The 13,222-nt window shown below is 47.0% G+C and overlaps 1 long non-coding RNA gene across 1 annotated transcript in view; it reads left to right on the top strand.

Moving 5' to 3' along the window:
* The window catches only part of LOC119969654, a 386,118-nt gene extending 373,132 nt beyond the window's left edge, over positions 1-12,986 (top strand). The window contains exon 3 of the long non-coding RNA XR_005461440.1: positions 7,733-12,986. This is a non-coding gene — a long non-coding RNA (uncharacterized LOC119969654). The remainder of the gene's footprint in view (positions 1-7,732) is intronic.
* The last annotated feature ends 236 nt before the right edge of the window (positions 12,987-13,222 follow it).

Genomic DNA, 13,222 nt, shown 5'->3' with positions numbered 1-13,222 from the left:
AGGAGAGTGAATCTCCTGCCGGCCAGGTAATGGCGCCAATGCCGCACAGCTTCAACGATGGCTTGGGCCTCTTTTTCGACGGATGAGTGCTGAATTTCTGAAGCATGACGGGTGCGGGAAAAGAATGCCACGGGTCTGTCTGCCTGATTGAGCCTGTCTGATGCGTCGCTCTCTACTTGAAAGGGCAGTGTCTCGTCTATTGCGTGCATCCCGGCTTTGCCAATATCGGCTCTGATACGGGCGAAGGCCTGTTTGCCTCGGCCATCAGGGGAAAATGGGTTGACTGTATGAGTGGGCGGGCCTTGCCCGCATAGGTTGGGACCCACTGAGCGTAGTACGAAAAGAATCTCAGGCAGCGTTTGAGGGCCTTGGGGCAGTGGGAGAAGGGGGAGCTCCGTGAGGGGACGCATGCGGTCGGGATTGGGCCCCAGAACTCCGTTCTGGACCACATAGCCGAGGATGGCTAAGTGGGTCATGCTAAACACAAACTTCTCCTTGTGGTAGGTGAGGTTTAAGAGAGTGGCGGTGTGGAGAAATTTGGCAAGGTTGGCGTTGTGGTCCTGCTGATCATGGCTGCAGATGGTGACGTTGTCTAGGTGCGGAAAGGTGGTCCTCAAGCCGTACCAGTCAAACATTCAGTCCATCTCCCTTTGGAAGACCGAGTTGGTGATGCCGAAGGGAACCCTGAGGAAGTGATAGAGGCGGCTGTCTGCCACGAAGGCAGTGTATGGACGGTCCGATTTACAAATGGGGAGCTGGTGGTAGGCGGATTTGAGATCTACCGTTGAGAAGACCCGGTACTGTGCAATCTGATTGACCATATCAGATATGCATGGGAGTGGGTACGCATAGGAGAGCTGCGTGGATCGATTGATGGTCTGGCTGTAGTCCACAACCATTCTGTGTTTCTCGCCAATTTAACTACTACCACTTGGGCTCTCCAGGGGCTGTTGCTGGCCTCGATGATGCTTTCCCGAAGCAGCCGCTGGACCTTGGACCTGATGAAGGTCCTGTCCTGGGTGCTCTACCATCTGCTCCTGGTGGCGCTGGGTTTGCAATCTGTGGTTAGATTTGCGAAGAGTGAAGGCGGATCGAACTTTAGGGTCACGAGGCCGCACACAGTGAGGGGTGGTAGGTGCCAGCCGAATTTCAGGGTTAGGCTCTGGAGGTTGCACTGGAAGTCTAGGCTGAGTAGTAGGGCAGTGCAGAGGTTAGGGAGGACATAGAGGTGGAAGCCGCTGAATTTTACGCCCTGGATCGTGAGTGTGACAATACAGTACCCCTGGATCGCTACAGAATGGGATCTGGAGGCCAGGAAGATTCTTTGATTGGCGAGGTGTACCCCGAGGGTGCAGTGCTTTACCATATCCGGGTGGATGAAGCTTTCGGTGCTCTTGGAGTCCAGCAGGCAAGAGGTCACGTGTCCGTTAATTTTAACGCTGGTCGATGCGGTGGCCAGGTTGTGCGGGCGAGACTGGTCGATGGTCACTGAGGCAGCCGTGGTCGGTCGTCGCTGGTGTCGGATGTTGGGGAGCCCAGGGGGCACAGGTCCTGGAACGCTGGCGGTGCCCATGTGCCGTGGGGGAAGATTGTGGCGCCCACTGGCCACGCTTGGTCTGAGGGCGAGAAGATGGCAGCGCCCACTTGCTGCGCGTGGTCTGAGGGGGAGAAGATGGTGGCGCCCACTTGCCGCACGTGGTCTGAGGGGAGAAGATGGCGGCACCCATTGGCCGCGCGTGGTCCGGGGAAGTGAAGATGGCGGCGCCCAGTGTCCATCAACGAGGGGGATGGGGGTGATAGCGGCGACTGCACGGGCCTGGTACACTGCAGCGAAGTGACCCTTCTTCCCGCAAGCCTTACAAAGGGCAGCGCGGGCCGGACAGCGTTGGCGTTGGTGTTTCTGCTGGCCGCAAAAGTAACATTGGGAACTCCCGGGGTTCGCTGGCTGGCGTATTGGCTGGGTAAGGCCCCCGGCGCCGTCTGTGGGGTCCACGATGCGTAGGAGGGGTGAGCCGCGCAGCCGGGGGTGTAGGCCTGAATGTTGCAGGAGGCGACCATCATAGAGAGCGCTAGTTTCTACGTCTCTGCTAGGTCGAGCATGGCCCCTTCTAATAGTCGCTGGCGTATGAGGTCCGACCCAATCCCCGTAACAAATGCGTTCCGCATAAGGAGGTTTGAATGTTCAGTGGCCGTAACAGCCTGACAGTCACAATCCCGGACGAGTGGGATTAGGGCCTGCCAGAAGTCTTCTCTGGACTCACCAGAGAGTTGAGAGCGAGTGGCGAGTATGTGCCTGGCGAAGAGCGTGTTCGTCTTCATAGCGTAATTCTCTTTGAGAAGCGTCATGGCTTCGGCGTAGTTTGGCACGTCCACGATTAATGGAAAGATGCTGGAGCCTAACCTTGAGTACAGCATCTGTATCTTCTGAGCCTCCGAGACAGGGCTGGGCGCCGAGTTGATGTACGCCTCGAAACAAGCTAGCCAGTGTTGAAAGTCCTTTCTGGCGTCGCTTGAATGTGGATCAAGCTGCAGGCGATCCGGTTTGATACAGAGGTCCATCTTTTGAAAACCTTAGAGCAATAAATTGATGCACGATCAATTGCACGAAGAGTTGAGTTGGATACAACTGAGGCTCTATTGCTCTAAGATGTGTGGCCTCCCACAGCAGCTGGCAAAATGGCTGCAGCATAGAGGACACACATATATATACTCAGGGACTACCAATGTACCTGTAGGACAGGTCCTACCATACATCCTCTAATAGAGGTGCAACAGTGGGGGGGGGGGGGGGGGGGGGGGGGGGGGGGGGGTGGTTGGGACGGTGTGAGGGGCTGTTCTGCAGTAGGGGGAGGGTCTTTGCGAGGGATTTCCATGGTGGGGTGGAGAAGGTTTCTTGGAGGAGGGGGTTGTGGAGGGGGAGGTGTTTAGGATGGGAGAGGGGGGATGTGGGAGGTTTTTATTTTTAATTTCCTGTATCAACCGAAGTTGCTGGCAGGGTGGGCCACTCTGTCTATTTTTGAGAAAACTCTGGCCTATATATTGTTAAAAAACAATGGGCGTAATTCTCCCTGGGAGGTGCGGGGGGTGGGGTTAAAAGTTGGCTGGAGTCCAAAAAAAATCAGTTTTACGCCGGCATGAATTTTCCGCAGAATTTTCCTCTGGTGCCCGCCATTGCACCAGAAGAATCAGGAAACCCTCTGGCGGCCGGCATGAAATTTAGCTGCATCCTGCTAATGGGATGCTGTTGAAGGCCTGACCTGAATCTTCCACCCACGTCCGAACCTCCGCAATGTCAGCGGGAAAACATGCCAGTCCAGAACACGTCTGGAACAACGTGATGTGCACACTTGCCTGAACAATTCCTGGGGTTGCCTCCAGGGTTCAGGATCGAGACCACCAGCGATGTTGGACCCCTGGGACATGGCAGCAGTGGGTGGAAGGGGAGGGGAGCATCTACAAGTAAGTTTTTCCAGCTTCAGTGTCATTGAGGGTGTCCACCTTCCAGTCTCTGAGTGTTCCTGGAGATCCCTCTTCTTTTTAAGGTAGTCCATCTTCATTCTTCAACAGTGGGTCAGTGCTGTCGGGCGCCTTTTGAATATGACACCCAGATATTAATGCGGGACGTGTGACATCATGCCAGCCCTGCCACAGAATACAACATTAAACCTCGGTGTGCATAGCTAATGATGTAGGGGCCAGAAGATTAGGTGTGGTCTCCCACTGTCCTCCGCAGTGCGAAACACTCCCCACCCATGCATCCCCCACCCAGGGCCTAGCCTAGGCGGAAGAATTCCACCAAATATAATAGCAATCTTGAATCATTAAAGGCTAGCATTTATAAAGTATCTTTTGTGACATCAGGATGTTCCTTTGGATGCATAGTTGCTGTTGTGATGTGGGGATATTATCCTTAAACAATAAGAAGCACCTCCGTATAGGCCGTACACGAAGTCTGACTGCAGGGCATTCAAACGAAAGATAATTATCTTATAATTTCAACTGAATTATGCATACTTCATTGTCCTTCCTTATTACTCGTCAATCACAGTTCAAACAACAGAAATCAGTGCATTTCGCATTTCAACATTATATGATGTTCTCTTTCACTTATGACTCAGGCACCTTTGCACATTAAGTAAACTTTTTGCCGAACAATATTTAAGTCCTTATTAATAATATTGACCAAAGGAGAATGAGTAAGGCCAGGGAAAATAGAACAATTAGCTTAAAGTCAGTGGCACTCAAAGATGTAATAGGGAAAATCTCAAAACTGAAAATATAATGAAAAATGGTCAGCACAGATTCCAATAGGCACGGCGGAATTCTGCGCTCCCGCGAAAAAATCGGGAAGGCCGTCGTGAACTCGGCCGAGTTTCACAACGGCCTCGGAGGCCACTCCTGGCACCTTATTCACCCCCACCCGGGTGGCTATGAGCGGCGCTCCGTAACTCTTGGCCGCCGGGCCTTGACGTTTGCGTCAAGGCGGCGCGCCGAGAATGACGCGACGGCGGCGCCTAAGTGACGTCAACCGCGCATGCGCAGGTTGGCCGGCTCCAACCCACGCATGCGTGGTTGCCATCTTCCCCTCCGCTGCCCCGCAAGATGTGGCGGCTTGATCTTGCGGGGCGGCGGAGGGGAAAGAGTGCGTCGAATGGTGGGCACCGATCGTGGGCGAGTCCCCTCCCGAGCACGGCCGTGGTGCTCACTCCCCTCTCCGCCCCTCACAAGCTTCAAACGAACATTTGGCGCCCATGTTCACGACGGCAGCGACCAGGTGTGGTTGCCGCTGTCGTGAACCGGTCGGGAACGGCGGGCTGCTCGGCACATCGAATCGCCGGTCGCCGTGAAAAACGGCAAGCGGCAATTCATCCAAGCGGGGGGTGGGAAAATCGCGGGGGGGGGGGGGGGCAGGGAGGCGTGTCGTGTGTCACCCGGCCCTCCCGCGATTCTCCCTCCCGGTGTGGGGAGCGGAGAATCGCGCCCAAAGTCTTGCTTGACCAACCTGATTGAAATCTTTCAGCAAGGAACAGAAAGTATGGACGAGTGTAATGTAGTAGATGTAATATATTTACATTTCCAAACGGCCTTTGAGAAGGTACAACATAGTAGACTCAGGACTTATGGCAAAACACATGGTGCGATTTTGCAGGTTCGTTAGCCATGGGCACAAATTCCGATATACCTGCAAAATCTTGAGAGAGGGCCATAATGGGACTGGCGAGATCTCTATTTGAGACCTTGCATTGTCCCCTGACATCCTGTCAGTGCCCCGGCCCTGAGTTGGGCACTGCCATGGGGAACAGATGCTGGGTAACCCTCCTCCATTGGGAAGAGGGGGTGTCCCCTTATGTGGCTGTGGGGGGGAGAGGGGGAGAGTGCCCCTGATATTTCCGTGGTGGGGGAAGCTGGCACCCCAAAGCTTGTGGGGAGGGTTCTTCCATGGCCTTGGAAGGTGGGAGGGAATTTCTTTTTTCGCAGATCCAGGTGCCCAAAGATTACATCCTGATCTCTGTGGAGCTGGCTCTACCAGGCCCCGCACTGTCAGAGTGACAATGCAAACCACATCCCCCTATTGCTTTTTGACAGAGTGCCAGAAGATCCGGTCCGAAAACTGGAGAGAAGCATGCCGCTTTCAGTCAGAATCTGACTCTTTGCCATTTCTTTGTAAGATTCCGCCCATGGAGTCAGGGGGACAAGGCGCAGAATGGATAACAAGTTGATGACAAATCAGCAAACAGTAAGAAGGAGCTGGATTTTCAGCAGAGAGTTCAGAAACCTATGCGCCGGTTGTGCGCGGACCTGCCCTGCCAAGTAGTGCCCCATAGCTACCCCCTTGCCTACCCCCCCCCCCCGAACCAGTCCCCCCAGCCCTTGCAGAATCCCCCTTCCAGCCAGCAGCATGGCTAACGCCCGATTGTGGGGGTGCTGGACACAGTCCGCAGCCGCCACACCAGGCTCCCGCACGGCTGAGACCAGAAGTGAACCATGCCGCTGTGAACTCGGCCCATCGGGGGCGGAGCATTGGGGGAGGGCCTTCAGGTGACCCGCTGAGGCCAACCCCATGGTGTGTGGATCGTGCCGTGGTGATGCCGTTTCGGAGGGAGCGGAGCATACAAAACCTGCGTCAAACTGGCGCCGTCCCCAATTTTAGCGTCAAAAGGGATTCTCTGCCTGATCGGCAATTACAAAATCAGTGTCAGGGGTGGGGGGGAATCCCGGCCAGAGTGTTGACGCCAACAGAGAATTCGTGGACTCTTACAGCAGAAAAATCGGCGCCGGACCTCGACCGATTCCACTGAAAAATGCTGCGGGATTTGCCGGGTCCGTGAACGACACTCGGGAGGCTGACAAGCTGTAGCCACATGTACACATTACAATCCCCACACACACTCATCCCAGCCAACAAGATGGCACTGGTTGTGCTGGAGCCCGCCCATACAGCTGGTTCGTTGCCGCTTTCGGAATAATGGAGAACCGCGATTTGGCGTCACATTGACGCCTGCCCCGATTTTGCCGTCAGAAGGCATTCTCTGCCAAATCGCATTTCCCGATTTCGGTATTGGTTAACGGACAATCCCCCTCAGAACTAGGATCCATAAATATTAAATAGTCACTAATAAATCAAATAGGGAAGTAAGGAGAAACTGCCTAGAGAATGTTTAACTCACCACAACAAGGAATAGTTGGGCAGTATGGTGGCGCAGTGGTTAGCACAGCTGCCTCATGGCGCCGAGGACCCGGGTTCGATCCCGTCCCTGGATCATTGTCAGTGTGGAGTTTGCACATTCTCCCCGTGTCAGTGTGGGTCTCACCCCCATAACCCAAAGATGTGCAGGGTAGGTGGATTGGCCATTCTAAATAGTCCCTTAATTGGAAAACATTTTTAAATAATAAGGAATAGTTGAGGTAACTAGCATTGATGCAATTTTAGTCAATGTTTAGGCTGCTTTTCAATTTGTTAGACTGAGTTGTATTTACATTGGTATTTTACTATGTTAACTTCAACAGGTTGTGTGGTGTGGCACCCAGGCATGTTTTAGAGTTGAATTGCTTTTTATTTCGGTTGGTTTGAGATGAGGGTTGGATTGGGGTCCAGGTTAACCATCTGAGTTGAGGTTATGCTGGCTGAATCTGAGGGTTGTGTCAGCGTTAGAACTGGAAAATGAATGGAAAGTAGAAAGTGAGTTACATTTGCTGATCTTTGAGTTCTCACAGTCAAACGTTTTGTGCAGTCATCACAGACAGAACTTTAATCAGTCAGCAGATTCTTAGTAGGTAAAATGTATGACATTTTTGAGTGTATGATGTATAATTTTGAGTGTATAATTTGTAGCAATTTCACGTGATATTTATGGTAATTTGAACTGTATATTTAGTAAAGAGAAAGAAGAATTAAACGTGTGAAAATGTGTCAGGACGCCAATCCATTCTGCCGTTGAGTGCAGAACAAATACCTTTTTAGCATGTTGTTGAATACTTGCTTGAAAGTTGTGAATAACTGAGATGAATGTAAATTGATAATTCAGTGTAAACATGAAGCGTGAAAGAAGATTGTTCTTGGAAATTGTCATTTATGTTTAAACATTTAAGCAGCAATTCAGAGATTTGTTCTAATATTTCATTAACTGGTATGCAGCCATGTGACATAACATGCAATTAGACTTAAAGAAAAGAACAGAATACTTGTTTGTAAAAAAAAATCTCATATATGTTTCTTTTTCTCTATCAACAGCAAGCAAGAGTTTGAATGCTGATCATCGTTTGCTCCAAAGCACAAGACATGAAACAAAGACTCTGAGACTCTTCTACTTAGATACTAATTTTATATAGACTTTACCTGGTCTTCCATTGAATAAGCTTTTTGCATAAAATTAAAACATTGGCTCAAGGATTCTCCTGCAGCACAGTATGCTGTTGTCTTCAGTTAACATCACAAGTGAGACTTGCATGACTCTTTTGCGAAAACATGGAATAGTGTCTGCTCCAGTGATGGACAATCTGCTACAACTCAAGACAGCTCAGCCTCTGCTTGCTGTACTGCTCCTCGCATGTCTTCCCTTCCAAGCTCCGTCCTTAACCACACATCCTGCTCCACACATGCCGACAAGGACTGATGATATCGACTTCGAAAATAACTTTTCTGGATTAAAACCTTTACTATGTGAAGCAACTCCATTTTTTTCTGCTCTCAATGAGGGCTGGCCATCAGAAGTTGACCAAGCTACAGGGGACAGCCCTCACTACCTACCAAAAACAAATAAAGAAAGGAAAGAGTTCCGTATTGGTGTTAACAAAACTGAGGTCAATAACCTTTGTAGCCCAGTGGACTCATTGCACCTTGGAGGTACCAGGACAGCCCAATTTGTTTTCAAACGAAGAATGGCCGATACTGTTTGTCATCTATTGCCATGCAACATCATGAATGTATAAGACAATGTACAACACATAAATCACCACTCTCCCATAGTGTTGAGGCCTGACTGACCTGCAGCATTTGCTGCTTATTGTTTTGTTGCACTATGAGCCATAAGAATGCAGTGCAAAGCCACTGGAAAGACATCACATTTCTTCTCATGAAGGCAGAGAAATGGTAGCCAGCGGTTCTGCGCCGCCATCAAGATAACAGCACGCAACAAAGTGGTCCATCACCAGGAACAAAACCCGCTTTTCAACCCTCTGTTTTTGAATTGGTACCTCAAGGGTATGTTATCAGCTGATGATTCACAAACCTCTGCTCTGCTATCAAATCACTCTGATAAAGTCTTATCTTGCTGCTGTATCAGGGCAGATGAGACACACAGCCCCACTGCCTGTATTTCATAGGGACCGCTCAGTGCGAGTGGCATCTTTTATTTTTCACCCAGAAACATCGACCAACATAAACCATCCCTATAAGTAATAGTACTTCTGCAATCAAACAAAAGTTTAGAGATGACTTTTGTAACAAGCTGTTTGAATAACAGTGCAATAGCCTGTATTTATTATGCATGCAGCTGTTGGTAATTTTTTTAGGAGAAAATTAAGTTAAAGCCTAAGGCTACAATTGAACTCTGGAAGGCTGAGGAGGAAGAAGAAGGTGAAGCAAGTGTCCGGATAACCTTCAGCTTGTATTATTGATTCTTTATCATTTAAGCTGAAGTCAGTTTCTGTCAGTGGCAAGATCTTCTCCACGTTGCTTAAGTAATCTGCTTTCTTCTTTGCCTTTTAAAGAAGGGAAGTTAAATATGCTCCCCTGGGTTTTACACTTTAACTGCTTAGATTCAAGGCAGCAGGTCTGTTCCTTTGTGTGATGCCGAGGGCCACAGTTAGTAGCACAGTACAGTGTACATACATAGTGCAGTCCATTCCCATCACAGTGTGCCAGCTAATCCCTGTTTACTTTTAAGCCTTCTGTGAGAGGGAAGGGGACAGTTTTGGTGGGGAGAAAGGAGAAATATTTATGTTCAAAAATCTTTACCTACTGGAGAAACGGTGAGGCTATACAAGATAGCCAGAGGAAATACATTGAAAATAAAACAAACTGCAGTTGATAGTGGACCTCTTGGGCATTTTAAATTGCTACTTTAAAATGGTGCTGATATTCATAAGTTCATAAAATATAGGAGCAGAATTAAGCCATTTGGCCCATCGGGTCTGCTCCACATTTCGGTCATGGCTGATCACATCCTGGCCTTAACCGCACTGTCCTGCCGATCTGCAGAACCCTACCAATTAAAAATCTGTCTAACTCCTCCTTACATTTACTCACTCCTCCGCACTCTGAGGTAGCAAATTCCACACATTCATGACCCTTTAGGAGAAGTACTTTCTCCTCAACTCAGTTTTAAATTTGCTACCTCTTAACCTAAGACTATGACCTCTCGTACCAGAATGCCCCACAAGAGGAATCATCCACTCCATGACTACTTTATCCATACCTTTTAGCATCTTGTACACTTCAATTTGATCTCCCCACATTCTTCTAAACTCTGGAGAGTATAGGCCTAAACTGTTCAAGCTCTCATTTGGTCACAGGTTTTGTAAGAGATTTTACCAGACCCCCAAACTGAGTCATGAGAAGTTACAATCTCAAATTCACCTGTCATTTTTTAATATACAAATATTTAAACTACAAGGTTCGATAAGATAACAATAATTGTTTTTTTGTAGTTTTCTCACTTTCGGTATGTCCCAGATTGCTCATTTGGAGGGGTTTCCATGGACTATTTGAAGTGAGCTGCTCTTTGTTGTCCCAGGATCTTAATGGCACTGAAAACTCCCAGTATGTTCAGGCAGCTGCTTTAAATATTAATCTGTGACTCATGGGCGAGTTGAGCGAGTGATGAATTTGCACTGAAGTTAATTTGCACAACGGCTGCAGCCAGGGAAAACCGGGGTACAGGTGGTAGCCAGGGGATTACCCGTGCATGCTATGGGTAAAATAATTTGCAAATTCAGTCTTCATAAGTGGATTTAAAATTTTGTGGATCACAGCACTTCCTGAACTATTGTAACTTGCTTGTATTTATTACCAGTGAAGGTATCAGCAGCATGAGTTCAATTCAGTAGAACAAAGGAGCCAGTTAGTGGGATAATATCATCTGGGAAAATGGCTTGTGTTTATATGGGTCGAGACGCATGCTGTTGAATGCCTTTAGTGCCAGAGTTTTATTTTTTCTTCTGCTAGATGAATTAATTTAAACATGTCATAATTGCAGCTAAAGTTAGTGTACAATGCATGCAAAAGCTGTCAGGTGTGAATTATACCATCAAATCAGATCAGGTCATTTTAGCACATTCCTGAACAGATTGTACCAGATAATAATGAACACGGCAAAAACCCCATCTAGCAAATTTTCAATGTGGTGACATGCTTACAATATAGTAACACTCACTCCTAGTGGGATGTACATCTAGTTAATAAAGTAAATTCACCATTGTCCCAAATGACTATAGGCTACTTTCTCCTTTGAGGGGTGGTTATTTAACCTGAAGATCACCACACCTCAGGTGAGGGGACAAAGTTGAGAAAGCGGGGCCTTCATGAATAACCTCAGCTGGCACAGGAATTGAACCCATGATGTTGACCTCGCCTGGCATCACAAACCAGCCAACTGAGCTCAACCAGCCCGCACACATCTAATATAGTGACAAACACTGCAATATACTGACATACTTCAGTATAATAATAATAGTGACAGTCTCCACAAAATAGTGACACTCTTTGAGAGTCTCTAATATACCGGCATTTCTTAAATCATTCTGAAACCAGAAGGTGAAGTAAAAAAGCAGACACTAAATTTATTTGCAGAAAGCAAGATTACAAATGTCTGCCTTCTCCCGAACCAACACCCAGTGTCCCAGAAGTCTCTCCTTATATGCATTCAAGTATTTAATTAATCTGTGCTCTCCACCTGTATATGCTCAATATTATAAATACAATTAACATACCGTTAACAACACTCTTTAATACATTTATTCAAACATTTTATTCAATAAAGTGGCACTCTTCAATATAGTGACATTCCTTAATGTAGTAATTCTCTTCAATGTAATGACTTCCTTCAAAATAGTGAGAATCTCAACAATATAGATACACTGTCTTCAATATTGTGGCACTCTTTATCATAATAATATGTTGTTCAATATCATGACACTCTCTACAATACAGTGAACTTCAATATAGGGACACTATCGACAATACATTGACACCATTATATATGGACACTTCTTTTTAATCTCCAAAGTAGTTCAACAAAACAACAATCTTTAATAAGTTGACACTGTCTGGAGCATTGTGGCACTCTCTTTAATATAGAGACTTTCTTTTCAATATAGTAATGCATTCTATATTTAGGAACAATTCAATATAAGGACACTATGGACAATATAACGACAATCTTCAATATATTGACAATTCATTACACACCATTGACAATATATTGACAAGTTACAATATAGGGCCACTCTTCTACATAATGATACTCTTCGATATAGTGACATTTCAAAATAGGGAAACTATCGACAATGTGTAACTCTTCAATATAGTGACACTCTCTGCAATATAGTGATAATGTTTACACTATAGTAACACTCTGCGACATAGACACTTCAATATAGGGACATTCTTGACAATGTAAGGACATTCTTTAATATAGTCACACTCTGCAATAGAGTAACACTCCCAAAATATAGAGACACTTCAATGTAGTAACACTTCAAAATAGGGACACTCAACAACATGTAACTCTTCAATGTAGTGAATTTCTTCAATAGACTCTCTTTAATATAGTGAGTCTCTTAAATATAATGACACTTCGAAATATTGACATCCCTTGAACATAGTGACAATTTCTACAACATAATGACACTCTTCAATATGGTGACACGTTTCAATATAGCAACACTTTACACAACACTCTTTCTTCAATATTGTAACACTATCTTATAAATATTGATGTGCTTCAATATATTGACACTTTCCTCAATATGGTACCACCCTTTTCACTACAGTACTCTCTCTTCAGTGCAGTGTTACTCTCTTTAAATAAGGGACAGTCTGTGTAATATAGTGACACTCGACCAATACAGCATCATTCATCAATACAGTGACTGTAGTGACGCTTCTCAATCTGTTGACACCACTTTAAATAGCAGGCTGTGCCGGGAAAATAGATGAACATGTCTGGCTGCCAGCAAGTGCGGGCTCAAGGTGCCCATTTGGGCTCAACAATAGAATCCCGAGACCCATGGAAAAACCATGTTCCATATCATGATATTGAGGAGTGCATCAGTAGGTGGGAGACCTACTCATGGTGTTCATACTCAGTATACTAACTGTCTTCATACTATACTACAAACTATACTACTCACTATACTACATACTATCAACATACTCACTATGTAGTATAGTGGGCAGCACGGTAGCACACGTGGCCAGCACTGTGGCTTCACAGCGCCAGGGTCCCAGGTTCGATTCCCTGCTGGGTCACTGTCTTGTGTGGAGTCAGCACTTTCTCCCTGTGTCTGCGTGGGTTTCTCTGGGTGCTCTGGTTTCCTCCCACAGTCCAAACATGTGCAGGTTAGGTGAATTGGCCATGATAAATTGCCCTTAGTGACCAAAAAGGTTAGGAGGTGTTATTGGGTACGGGGATAGGGTGGAAGTGAGGGCTTAAGTGGGTTGGTGCAGACTCAATGGGCCGAATGGCCTCTGTCTGCACTGTATGTTCTATGTTCTATGTTG

The sequence above is a fragment of the Scyliorhinus canicula genome, chromosome 7, assembly GCF_902713615.1.
Source record: "Scyliorhinus canicula chromosome 7, sScyCan1.1, whole genome shotgun sequence".
Lineage (NCBI taxonomy): Eukaryota > Metazoa > Chordata > Chondrichthyes > Carcharhiniformes > Scyliorhinidae > Scyliorhinus > Scyliorhinus canicula.
This window is presented reverse-complemented; position numbering and strand designations above follow the sequence as displayed.